The 13778-nt window shown below is 33.8% G+C and overlaps 2 long non-coding RNA genes across 2 annotated transcripts in view; one reads left to right on the top strand and one right to left on the bottom strand.

Annotated features, from left to right (window-relative positions):
• The window catches only part of LOC307168200, a 38621-nt gene extending 37204 nt beyond the window's left edge, over nt 1-1417 (bottom strand). The window contains exon 1 of the long non-coding RNA XR_013822906.1: nt 1357-1417. This is a non-coding gene — a long non-coding RNA (uncharacterized lncRNA). The remainder of the gene's footprint in view (nt 1-1356) is intronic.
• A 9275-nt stretch (nt 1418-10692) lies between these two features.
• On the top strand, nt 10693-13214 carry LOC307168290. The gene is made up of 3 exons (XR_013822917.1): nt 10693-11552; nt 11683-13035; nt 13090-13214. It is a non-coding gene; the product is annotated as an uncharacterized lncRNA (long non-coding RNA).
• The last annotated feature ends 564 nt before the right edge of the window (nt 13215-13778 follow it).

The raw sequence follows: 13778 nt of genomic DNA, 5'->3' as shown, positions 1-13778 counted from the left end.
AAAGCCTGTTTGTAGAACATGAGAATAAAAAGTGATTGATTTCAAATTATACTCTTTTTAAAAGTTTGATTACAATTAGATACACTTATATAAATATAGATGAATAGCAATAATAATCTTAATAATGATGATAATTATATTATACACAGTAAAAAATGATATGATCAATAAGTTATGACAACATATGTTTTATGTTGCTTTAACTCTCCAAAATAAGTTTAGCAATTTTCAAGTTATTCAAGATTCAACTCAAGTCAGTTTAATGTCATTTAAGTTGAAATTACTTAAACATCCCAGTTGATTGTACTCAATTTAAGGCATTAACTTTTTTTTATAAATTGTATTATATTTTATATAAATAATTTGATAACACTCTCTATGAAACCCATGCTTAAAATGAATTATAGCTCCATTTATACTTATTTATAAGTATTACTATTTTATAAATACATTTATGAAGACTCATTAACTGCATTATAAGAACAGTTATAGTTACATTTATTTATTTTTTATAATTACTTATAAGTCATGCATTTGCTTTTTCAATGCGCATGCTCATAATCCATTATAAACTGATTTATAAGTAATAATTAGTCGTATGGTTCCATGTATATATTTATAAAGATGCAACCAGCATTGCTATAATGCTATTATATTATAGTTACAATGACTTTTTAGTAATTCAGATTTATTTCTGTCAAATAATTGAATATATTGTAATTAGTAGCCACGTTGTGTTCTTATAAATACTTATTGTGAGTGATAACACACTATGAATGCATCGTTGATGGCTTTAAGTAAAGTGAAAAATAAATTGAAAGTTGTTTACTTGTAAATGTAACTAATGAACAATAATAGATAGAATAATGATAGAATAATGGGGAAAAAACAGAAACCAATAATACCATAATCTTTTTAAATGTAGCAAAACACTGCAACAATATAATAATTTCATGCATATGGCTGAGGAGATATAGATTTGAACAAATCAAATTGTCCATTTCAGATGCAGCGTTAGTGTGAATAATGTTGCATTGGTCAGGAAAAACTGAAAAGGTAACGTCCAAATTCGGCTCCTTATCCTGCACACTAAAACATGTATGCTTTTTTATGTAATAATGCATTTTCCTTTGCAAAAGTGTTTTGTGGGTTATATTAGCCCATAAAGCATGCACATATGCACACTTAAAGTATTATGAAAACCCTATTACTATTACACTATTAATTCTATACTCAAAATACAGCAGCAAAGATGAATATTGCATGATAATTCTGCTTAAACACCCGAGTTCCTCCAGGATTTGATTTGTCAAATGTGATATGTTAATGGTGAAATGTTCTTTTTTTAAAGCTCACTGTGCTGCCAGCAATGAATCAAAATCCAGCTGCCGTGGAAAAAGTGGAAACTGAATCATCACTTTCAGGAGAGCAGAAGAAAGAAAAAAAAAACAAGTAAAACGCATTGCACAGATTTGATATGCAGCAGTAAATTAGACAAAATTACTCATTTGAGATGGGGGCCTGCTAAATCTATCAGATTGTTATTCTAAGAGACAGTAAATAATTAAATAAATGTTCACAGCAGCCATCAGAAAGCATAAGGTCATATAGCTGATGTTTTCCCTCACACTGAGAGATTTAACAGGAGTTTGCATATTGCAGCGAGCTACAGGAGGGACACGTTAGATCATATATCAGGGTATTAACACCAATACAGATTATTTTACCTTTTGTCAATCCGGGATGCCTTGAGTCAAAGGGACACGTCATCTGACAACACAAAAGTAGAAGAGCAGAGTCAATACAATAATAATAATAATAGTAATAGTTGCAGTTGCTCATAATCACCCATCTGTAATACACGTCTTTGCCACCAGATGGCTCAGTGTATCACACACTCATAACAATAATCACATTTCACAAGGTTTATAGTTTATGTTAGGGGTCTGTTCAAATCAATAACTCTGTAAAGCCTAATATAGGAAATAATATTTTCAAATTTTTCAAATCAAATTTTATTTTATTTTATGGAATAGACAGCTTAATTTTATTCAGCAAAAATGTGCAATTTGGACAATATTATACGGACAAAAAGTAAGACGAAATTGTGCTTGTATTGTAAATCAATGAGATCTTTATTACAGTACAGCAGATATGCATATATATGGGCCAATGACGTGACAGGTCTTTTTTTTTTTTTTGTCCAAAGGCTTTAATAATAATAAAAAAACAAATATATAATATCCAAAGTATGTAAGGTAGTACAACTTGATCTCTTTTACTGAATCCAAAAGGTTTTAATTATATTTTACTACATATAAAGGTATTTTAAAGATTTTGAAGTGTCAAAATGTCATTCGGTAAAACCGATATATAAATATTTAAATGGAATAATATTGTTTTTAATAACTAAAGGAACTACAATAATACAAATATAAAGCAGATAAAGCTCTTTTTTTTACATTTCCCCTTTTCTCCTTTCCCTGTGCAATGTTTTACTTGAATATGTTGGAGTGTTTAGAGTAGTCCAATAAATGATTACATTTATGAGATCAGTGATAATTTGTTTTAATATTTCTTCTGTGGTCCACACTGTATACTATCTCAACATCAATGTCAAATCAGTTTTTAACTTTCAAATCAGTGGTTAAACCGAATGACTTTTTTGGTGACATTTTTTCCATCTTGTAAAAAATTACAAAAAACAGTGTTAATTAATTGTACAAACCGCAAATTCTTATTGTTAACACCTAGGTAAACTAAAAAAATGGTTTCAAATATAGTTATATCTCCATTCTATTTTTTTACACTTTTAAAAACCTTATTCATCAATGACCCATATATATATATATCAAATGTCACTCTATACATGCCAATAATGATATTTAAATACTTAGTTTTATGATTAAAGCTCTGTAGTTTTAAAAACATAATGCAATGCAATAAAATGATGACTGAGAATAAACAACCATCAAAAGCCTGAGGATCATATTTGATTTTCCTCAAACATGATGTCTGAATAATTAAGTAAACCAAATCTGCTTCGCTCCAGTATGTGTTCATCTTGAAATACTAAAAGTTATTCTTATGTATACTTTATAAAAATCAGATTTCACAGCAAAAAGACATTGTGAAGAAGGACGTTAGTACAAAATACACTAAAAGACTTTTAAAACTGTGTAAACTATCAATCAGCCGACAGAAGGACTGGGGGAGATTGTGTGCGACAGGTTTATCAGCAAAGATTTCATCATATTGATCATTCAGAGGCCTTAGAAAGTCACGCATCAAATATACAGATACTGGGTTAAATATGATCAGTAATCTGTCATGCATCCCTTTGCAAACAGCTTCAAATCCTTCCCAATATTAAAGTAGCAATGGTGCAAATCCCCCAATTCTTCTGTTCACGAGCATCACAGACGGTTCACGTCCCACACAACATCTTGACACACGATGAGTCTGAGCTCTACAATAACACTCGTGTTTCTGCCAGCCGAGAATGTGCGCGCGACTCAAGCTCGTCCAGACACGAGCTGAAATTTACACTCCGTCTCCAGTAAACTCACGCACACACTGAGCGTTTCTTCTATAATAGGCAATGTGGATTGTGTGTTTTATTTAGAGAAGGCATAAATAATTAATGTTTTATGGTGCAGGAGAGACGGTTGACAGATAGACTGATGCGGTCCGTATGCTATGAACAGGTGGCCTCGTGGTTAATGAGCTGGTAACTGATAGGTTGTAGGTTCAAACCTGCTGAGAATTAAGGGCGTTTTCACACCTGAAAGTCCGAACCAAAGTTCATGTTTTTGATACATTTTATACATTCGGTAAGTTTTGGTTTGGTTTCACATTGCAATTATTTTTTTAGATAGCTTACCTTTTAAAAATAAGTTACATAAAAACGTTACACCAAACTAACTGCTATTGGTCGTCAGAATAGGTCTTAAAGACACAGTCTTCTTTTTTTTTTTCTTTTTTTTTATACTCACAAACCACCTGCAGTTTCTTCAAGAAGCCCAGTTTGGGAAACTGTACTAGAACTAAACTGGACATCCTCACAATACGAAGAAGGTTCCCTGCTCACAAACAGTCACAAGGTGGCAGTCGAGTCCAACTAGATTCCAGATTCTTTCTCATGTTTTTGTGCCTACAAGTGAGTTTTACATGTTTAGTGCATCGTTTCCTTTAGATTTGTGTAATTTTTTATCTCTTTTTTTTTTTTTTTTGGATTGACAGTTCAAGCTCTACATTTCACTGCTCATTCCTCCTCTTTGTCGTTCATAAAAGATCAAATGTCAAACTCGATCACTCAGCACAGCAGTGATGATGAGCTCAACATCAGATTATCTGCGGGTTTGTCTCCAACACTGAGCTCAAGACTCCAGACTGACTCTTCCAGATCTCCGAGAGCTGTTGCAGACTCAGATCGTCTCATATTTCAGGGGTTTCAGTCTTTTTTAAATGCCACGAACCCTCAAATGATCATCCTCGTGTGAGGGACCCCATCCGAAAATTTGAAAACACCCAATTATACACTGAAATATTAACAATATAAATCTAAAATTAGTTTCTATTAAGTTACATTGTCATTTTTTTTCTACTCACTAAAGTGATTTACTGTTAAGTGTATTTGTTTATTTAATTGAATTTATATTAATAACTTATTTTTGTAAGTATTTATTTCTAATGTAATTTAATAGATAAATAACTAATATTTTTTTATTTTACATAAAATGTCATAATTATGACACAGAAAGTCCAAAGTCGCAATTTCGATTTATTAATATCATAATAGGCTAATGGTTTAGGCCTATGTGTCACAATTATGACATAAGAAATACCAAAGCATGATTTTTTGTTTTCTTATTTCTTGTTTTCCATAGGACTGGTTTCGACTAATCTCTGCATGTATTCTGAAGCTTTAGATTACAATTACCTACACTTTACTCACTTAGCCCAAGTAGCCTACCTCAAGTAGCACAAATACACTGTAAAAACGAATTTTGACAATGTGTGTAATTTGTCGTTTGGTAAAAGTGTCTTACCTCAGAAACCCGTTGTCCTCCTGTCAGAATAGCGGTTGCGCGCGCAGCTCCTCTCACTTTTAGCGGGAACAATTTAGCGCCTCGAGCGCCCATTCAAAAATACTGAAATAATAATAAGTGCGATTGACTTGGGTGAAATGCATAGTAGTTGTGGTAAATGAAAGAGCTGCAACTCAACTAGGTCTATTTGTTAAAGTTATAAGATGTAGACAAATGGCCTGGTTGTATTGTGATATTTTCACTACCCTTGAAAGGCCTCAGTGGAAATATACAGCTTGTAAATGGCAAAAAGTGTGGTCTGTTTTGTTTAACATAAACATATCGACGTTTTGAGTCTAATGTACGTATTTTTAACATTTCTGAGCCTACCTTTAGTCTACAAGACAATGATGTAGGCTACTAAAAACGAAAAAGTTTTTCCTTTGCATTTTTAGTGTACAGTAGGCTACAGATGTCAACGTTGTCAAAACGATTCCTCTTTACATGGATCCTCGAAAACAACTAAAAACGCTGTATTCTGCATGTATTCTGCCACTTTGTAGAGACACGCATACACACCTTTAGATTGAACACGTAATACGCATGCGTATGACGTCAGTCTTTACAAATTCACGTTTTTGCAGTTTATATGGAGACGATAACGGCATCGTTTTCAAAAACATTTTCAGACCCACAAAACGCTGTTGTCGCGTAGATGAATGGCTAAAACGCATTACAAATTTTATGTTTTTAATTGAAAACGCCCCCTTAAACTCATAGAAAATGAAAGACTTGAGCATATGCGCACGCTCCTTAAAGGTGCCCTCAATATTTTTTCCCTCATGACTTTTAACACATAAAAAAAAATTGTTAAGTACTAACAATTAAAGTAAAAAAAGTTTAATTTCACAAAATAGGTATACTAAAAAAGAATTTTGTTTACAGTAATGCATTTACAATGGAAGTCTATGGGGCAAAGCACCTGGAGTGAGCATTAAAATACACACAGTTTCAAGAGTATATCCTTAAAACTTAAATGCAATAGATCCGACATGTTGAGAAGAGATATAGCCTTCTCTGTGCATGCTGTGCAGTGCAGGCATCTGAAATCACCGCCTCTGTTATCATACTCTTGCTCTACTCAGTAATGTTGTCATTTAGAGATAACTCACTGCCCCCAAAACAGCGCAGACATTATTAATAGCTCCTTTATTGTGACTGTTTCATATTTCAGGCTAAAATTAGATCCGGGACATGTGGCTAGAACTAAACAGGGAAGCATCTTAACATTACATCTAAATGCAGAGTGATTTCTTCCAGCTATGCAAGGACAGATTTTCATTATGGCTCTCATTACAACGGAGAAACTTAACCTCTTGCCCAATGCCAAATGTAGCCTTTATATTACTGCTTCTGTTTACCCTCTGTTTACTGTGCATATCACAACCAACACACAAGACACACACTGAGGTAATGTTGCCTGTAAATACTAAATGGATTTGCATCAAATAATTTGCTTCTAGTTAGATTAGGAGGCAATAATATCCAGGCAGAACATTTTCCAATGCATAAAATATATATATATATATATATATATATATATATATATATATATATATATATATATATATATATATATATATGAGGGAAGTTATTCTGATTCAAAATGTACGAGAGTGCGTGAATAAAAAAAAAAAAGATTTGCACAGATAAATCATTTATAATAAATATTGCAATATTCCATAAAAAACAAGAATTGTCCATTTTGATTTCATGGTGACTTTAAGATGTTCTGCTGGCTGTTGGTTAGATGCTAATAAACAGAGAAAGACACACTGCCCTTAAACAATGTCATTACTTTCCACTTTTAAACCTCATGTATACAGTAAGTCTGTTTTTTATATATATATATATATATATATATATATATATATAGTTATCATTTTTTCTGTGCAAAGTGTGCATTATAATATTTGTTTCCTGAAGCTGATATATCCACAGATTATAATAAACAGACACATTTTTTGTCTACTCATTTTACCAAGATTTATAAGATTTATATCAGTGCTGAAATGTAATACTTAAACTTTAATGAGCCATTGCTAAAACATTCAGAATTCATAAATGTTGCACTGGAAGATGTTTTTGTGTGTGTGTCTTTAATCAAATGTCTGTCCAAGATACGACAAGGTATATGAGCCGTGATTGCCATTCCCTCTAACACATATTCATATTCTAAGTGCAATTTTTATCTCATGACCTGATTATTTTTTAACTGACCTTATGGGATTATGTGTCTTCATTGTAGCATTTTTAGAGTGTGATATACAGGCGGTGGTGTTATGGTCTGCTTGTTAAAGTCTGCAGCTGTTGTCTCGAGAGAGGTTTCATATAGAGCCGCTTCTGACTGAAAGTATCTCGTTGCAAACAGGACAGACCCGACAGGCCGGCCTGAAGTGGGGCACAAACACACAGAGCAACAGTAACCAGCAAAAACAGACTTACTGTATACATGAGGTTTAAAAGTGGAAAGTAATGACATTGTTTAAGGGCAGTGTGTCTTTCTCTGTTTATTAGCATCTAACCAACAGCCAGCAGAACATCTTAAAGTCACCATGAAATCAAAATGGACAATTCTTGTTTTTTATGGAATATTGCAATATTTATCATAAATGATTTATCTGTGCAAATCATTTTTAATTCGTACAACTCGTACATTTTGAATCAGAATAACTTCCCTCATCTCTTCTCTGATGACGAGGGCGGGGCAACCTGTCACTCACATGAGATCAGCCAATAGCAAACCACCACCATCCAATCAATTCCCAACAGACAAAATAAAGCCGCGCCCACATTTGTTCTTGTTCCAGAAGCGGTTCACTCGATATACGTCACAAAAGGGAAGAAAAGACTAGCGTAACTTCTGTTTCATGCCAACTTTAATCATCCATAGGCTCCTTCATGATCTCTCAATGAGGGCCGTACAGTGGCTGTCGTATTTTGAGTGCAGATGTGTTGTAAGCATCAGCTTCCTCTCAGTTGTTTCTTCTGAAGTTCTCAAATTAGCAAATGAGTCATTTGTTGACAGCGAGAGAATGGAGCTTTAAAATTAAACATTCGAACTTGGATTAATTTAATGAGAAATGTTTCAGTATCTGGGTTTCAATTGCAATAATTTAACAAATCTGAGCACCGTTTGAGACATTGTTGAGATCTGTTCTGATATTATAGACGAGGTGATATTACTGTGGTCTTTTTCTCATAATAAAATTCATAGTGCTGCCTATTATAGAAGAAAATATGATAATATAATAAATGAAATGTTTTTTTTCTGATGGAATTATTATATTCTAATATGAATTACAAACAAAGTAAAATGTCAAAATGCATGACAGTAATCAGTGTTATTTTTGTATTATTGAGATAGGCCTACACTCTCAGAAAAAAAGGTACAAAAGCTGTCACTGGGACAGTACCCTTCCATTTAGGTACTAATATGTACACTTTTGGTACCAATATGTACCTTTGAGGGACTTATATGCACTCTTTAGATAAAGGTGTACCTTTTGAAAAGGTACCGCCACAGTGACAACTTTTGTACCTTTTTTTTCTGAGAGTGTATATTATAGTTTTTATAGCCTATATATTAAAAAAAACGACACCTTCCCCGACTTCCTAGGTTGTAAACTGAATTTTAAGTGAAAGACTTGAGACGTTTTTGCCGGGAAAATCAAAAGGATGTGACGTTTACACTTGCTCCTGAGAACCTCTTTTTTTTTTTTTTTTTTCGTTCACTGACGCGTGAAACGAATACAGGATAATCAGATGCAGATGTGATCAATGCTTTCTTAACAGCTGTTTCTCACTTTTTTGTTGTTTATTTTGTCATTGAGAGGAAAGTGCAGCACATATTTACATATTCATCTAAACGTCAGCAGTGGACATCGTTCATTAACAGTATATCGCTGCAAAGGTATTTCTAACAACTTTTTACTTCTAAGCAAAGAATGAAAAAGATCTTCGCTGTGAGTTTATCAGGGCCTTGAATGAATCACGTTCAGTCTCTTATTCGTTACTCTTGTAGGCTACGTTAGCAATAAGTGCTGCTGCAGTTCACTTAACGGCCACCGGTGTCGCTAATAACAAGGGTTTCTGAATTCTTTAAAGTGTATTTGATTTCAACGATTTTTTTATGACTTTAGTTTTAGTTAACTGTATAACCCTGATGAGAATATGGTGTGTAATGTGCTATATTGGCATGGAAATTATATCACAATAAAAAAATAAAAAATAAAAACGTTTAGGCCTGTGGCCTATGTATAGGCTACATAGGCTATAAATGCAAAATTATGATTTATTTTCATTCTATTGGTGTTGGGGTGAAATATGACGTACATGATCACAGTCAAACATGCACATCATACACACTACATACACACACATACAAAAAAAGACACATGAGAGTAAAGCTGGAGTCCTGTGAAGGTCTTGGATCAGTGGTTCACAGAGGATCTCCTTTAGTTTAATCGGCTGAATGAAGAGATTATAGGGTTATTCAGTCATGGCACACTTTAGAAATGTCCGTAAGGTGGGACATTCCCCGACAGCTGACCCTGGATCAGACACAAGGGAGTCACATGGTTCACTTCCCATGATCCAAGCAAATCAGTGTGTCTCAATCTCTCAATTCTTAATCCTGATGAGAATTCATTTCACGTTAGTTTGTTAGATTGTTCTCCACAGAAGATGATCCCATTTGGGTCAGATTGGTTTTCTTCTAAAGGACACAGCAAGTCAAAAATACTGAGGAAGAAAATCTTTTTGCAGTGTATTAAGGAGACACAGTTAAACCTCGACTGAAACATATCTGAGGACTCGTGAGATATGAACGAGCAAACCCTGAGCTCCTCCTTTCAGCTCATGCTTTGCCTAATACGTCCATAACACGGATCCCGGCGTCAGACTGTGATCACGGCTATTCTAGTGCGAGAGACTGACAGCAACGATTGGACCAAATTAATGAGGCGGGACTCTCATCACTTCTAATTAGAAACCACACTAAAAACTATTTTTGGCCTCTGTTCCTACGGGGAGAATTCAAGCCTCCCACCCGGACAATATCACAGAACAAATATAGACGACTCAGGGTCGAGTGTGTGACATTTTCTAATATTTTAATACGTATTAAGCGTTATATATTACAAAATATACTTTTTTCATGTTCCTAAGAAAATATAAGTGGTTTGCCCCTGAAAATTATTTTTATTATTATTTATTTATTTTAGTATTTATTAATATTTTGAATTACCTGTTATTTTTAAATTCAGTTTTAGTTTTAAAAATGTTGTATGTGTTTATTTCCCCATTTTTTATTAGTTTGTCTTAAAATGTTTCCATTGAGCTTTAATCTTTTGGTTTTTGTTTTAGTAATTTTAGTCATTTAATTTTAGATTTTAGAGCATTGCTATGCACATGTGTAAGTGTTGTGGCTGGTTGCCAGGGTGTTGCTATGGGACTGCTAAAGTGTTTTTTTAAGTCATGTTGCTGGGTGTATACATAGAGTTATAGAGTTACAAATATAGTTACAGTGATGCAACCACAGATCGAGCAACCATAAACACTAAAATAAGTCATTCAGAATCGATTTTTTTTTTTTTTTTTGTCGTTTATTTCCAAACCCCACATTACAAAATAACAGTGTTTTGAACTCTGACATTTAAAGAGAGCTCTTGGCTTACAGGAAGACACTTTACCAAAGCAGGTCATGCAAAAACATCGTGGAAGGCCTCCAGCGTCATAGCACCTTTGTGGGAAAAATAATAATAATAATAATTAAAAAAAAAAAATTTGAAAGCTTTTTTTTTTTTTTAAGTCAGTGCAAAAATATAAACAATGCATAGAAATCCATTAGCAAATATGTGTACCGTCTGTGGCTGCAAAATGGGATGAGCGCAACCGGAGAGTTTTTGCCCTTTAAATCCTTGAGGCGGATTCAGATGCTCCGGGTCGCTCGCACACACACACACACACACACACACCAGTGACATGAAACCAGCGCTTCAACACAAACACACCTTTCGCATCAGCTGAACACCAGCGGAGCAGAATCTGCACCTTTAGTAAATATACAGGAAAGCTTAAAATATTACAAATGTGCTTTGCATTCGGTTTGTATCATCCAACACATTCACTCAATGACAGATCTCTTGTTGACTTGTAGGAGACTGAAGCTGCAGGAGGAAAGAAAGAGGAAAAGAAGGATGTTTTCTGAGATTGACACAGTGTCTGATCTACTGGTTTGAATGCAACCATGTTTATTTCTAATGGCCTGATCAGTAGAGAGTTAGATTAACAAGTATGCTGGCTGCGCTTTTATTATTTATAAAAATAATAATAATAATACAGACTGCTTTCATGGATTCTGAGGATCTCCTGTAACTGTTTCAAGTTAAGTCATTGTGTGTGTTAGGTTGTGTGTATGTATGTGTCTGTGTGTTAGTTTGTGTGTATGTACGTATGTGTGTATGCATGTATGTGTGTGTGTGTGTGTGTGTGTGTGTGTGTGTGTGTGTATGTATATATATATATATATATATATATATATATATATATATATATATATATATATATATATATATATATATATATATAGTTGTATCTATATAACTGTATATATAAAAAAATATATATAACTATATAACTGTTCAAGGTCACATTTTAGTACCAATTCTAGTTGTCTAAGTGAACTACTTCTAAAAGCAGCAATAAGCAATTTTTTTCAAAAGTGCAGGAGGTTTGTGTAAAGCTGAAAAATGAAAGCTATTATTTAGAAAAGCCCATAATTTTGACGGCTTGACAGCGTGCAGGTAAAGAATGATAAACTGCTCTCTTGTACACTTTGCATTTTGACATTTAGACAAGCCCAGAGTTTTGTTATCTCACAGCGTTTCAGTTGAGAAATAAAAACGTACTGTCCCGATTCAAAACCACACAAAACCGTGACACACACACACAAAAAAAAATACATTTAGACTTTTCACATTTAAACTCACAGAAACCTCCTAGCGCTACAGAAAATTTAAGAAGAGTTTAAAGCCGTTTAAAGTCACAGAATATGAGTTAAGGCACCGATAGAGGCACAATTCTTACTGACGGCTGACTTGTGTGTGTGTGTGTGTGTGTGTGTGTGTGTGTGTGTGTGCGCAAACATCAAGCGTTCGGATTTTACACCGTTCACAGTGAATCATCCAAGCCGAAAAACATACAAACACATACAAGCATAATATACTGTTCTCATGTGTTCTCAAACACACACTTACAGAAGCGGAAGTACAAATATGAAAGTGCAATGGTGACTTAAAAAAGCAAATAGGAATATTAAAATCATTTACTCACTCTCATGTCGTTTAATCTTCAAGCAACTGGTTTAATCTATATTTGGATGATGATATAATAGTAATATACTTCTTGTCCAAATGCCTGTAGTAATCATGCAATCCTTTATTTTGAAAGGACATTCAAATTAGGTTTGTTCTGATTGTCAGTGATAATAAAGACATAAATGCTCACACAAACATGTATAAAGCTGGTGACTAGAGATGCACAATATATCGGTCATTATATCGGTATCGGCTCGATAAGAACATTTGGCCGATATATTAAAGCCGATAAATAATGTATTATTTCCTCCAGCTGAGACACTTCAGATGCGCACTGTTCAACATGATGGGTTTGAAAGTCTTGAAATATGATTGAAACTACTTAAAAAAAGGAAAATACAGTTCAGTGCAACATGTGCAGCGCAAAATCTACATAAAATTATGAGAACTTTATATAATTATGTGTTTGGGACATGGCTTTTAATGATGAGACTTTTGTTTTTGTAATCAGGCTCTCAAAAATTATATGAAAATTTGGATTTAGATTTATCGGCCAATATATCGGTTGTCGGCTTTCAAATATGAAGAATTATCGGTTATCGGCTTTCAAATATAAAGAATTATCGGTTATCGGCTATTAAATATAAAGAATAATCGGTTATCGGCTTTTAAATATAAAGAATTATCGGTTATCGGCTTTCAAATATAAAGAATTATCGGTTATCGGCTATTAAATATAAAGAATAATCGGTTATCGGTTTCTAAATATAAAGAATTATTGGTTATTGGCTTTTAAATATAAAGATTTATCGGTTATCGGCTTTCAAACATAAAGAATTATCGGTTATCGGCTTTTTAATATAAAGAATTATCGGTTATTGGCTTTCAAACAAAGAATTATCGGTTATCGGTTTTTAAATATAAAGAATTATTGGTTATTGGCTTTTAAATATAAAGAATTATCGGTTATCGGCTTTCAAACATAAAGAAATATCGGTTATCGGTATCGGCCAAAATGTTCATAACGGTGCATCTCTACTGGTGACTATTTTAAATGTCATAAAGAAGAAAATCAGTGCATCTAAACTGAACTTAAATGAAAAGGTCCGTGACAAAAACACAAACGAAGCACGTCTAACCACGTGGGCCGGAAGTCTCAGTATCGTATCGATATATACACATCATCACACACCCGGTTGTTGATTATTGCACAGTGCTGTAATCGCTCTCCTGTATAAAAATAGATTTCGAAGAATGATAAAAGCCTTGATTTCCCAGACTCCTCTGGGGGCTTTAGCCAGCACCAGTGGCCAAGAGCCATCAAAAGTGACCTCAACACAGTGTTTGGCTGAACACTCACAGGACGGGT

This window comes from Squalius cephalus (assembly GCF_949319135.1).
Source record: "Squalius cephalus genome assembly, chromosome: 12".
In the NCBI taxonomy this organism is placed as follows: domain Eukaryota; kingdom Metazoa; phylum Chordata; class Actinopteri; order Cypriniformes; family Leuciscidae; genus Squalius; species Squalius cephalus.
Note: the sequence above shows the minus strand (reverse complement) of the source record. Positions and strands in the feature narration are given on the sequence as shown.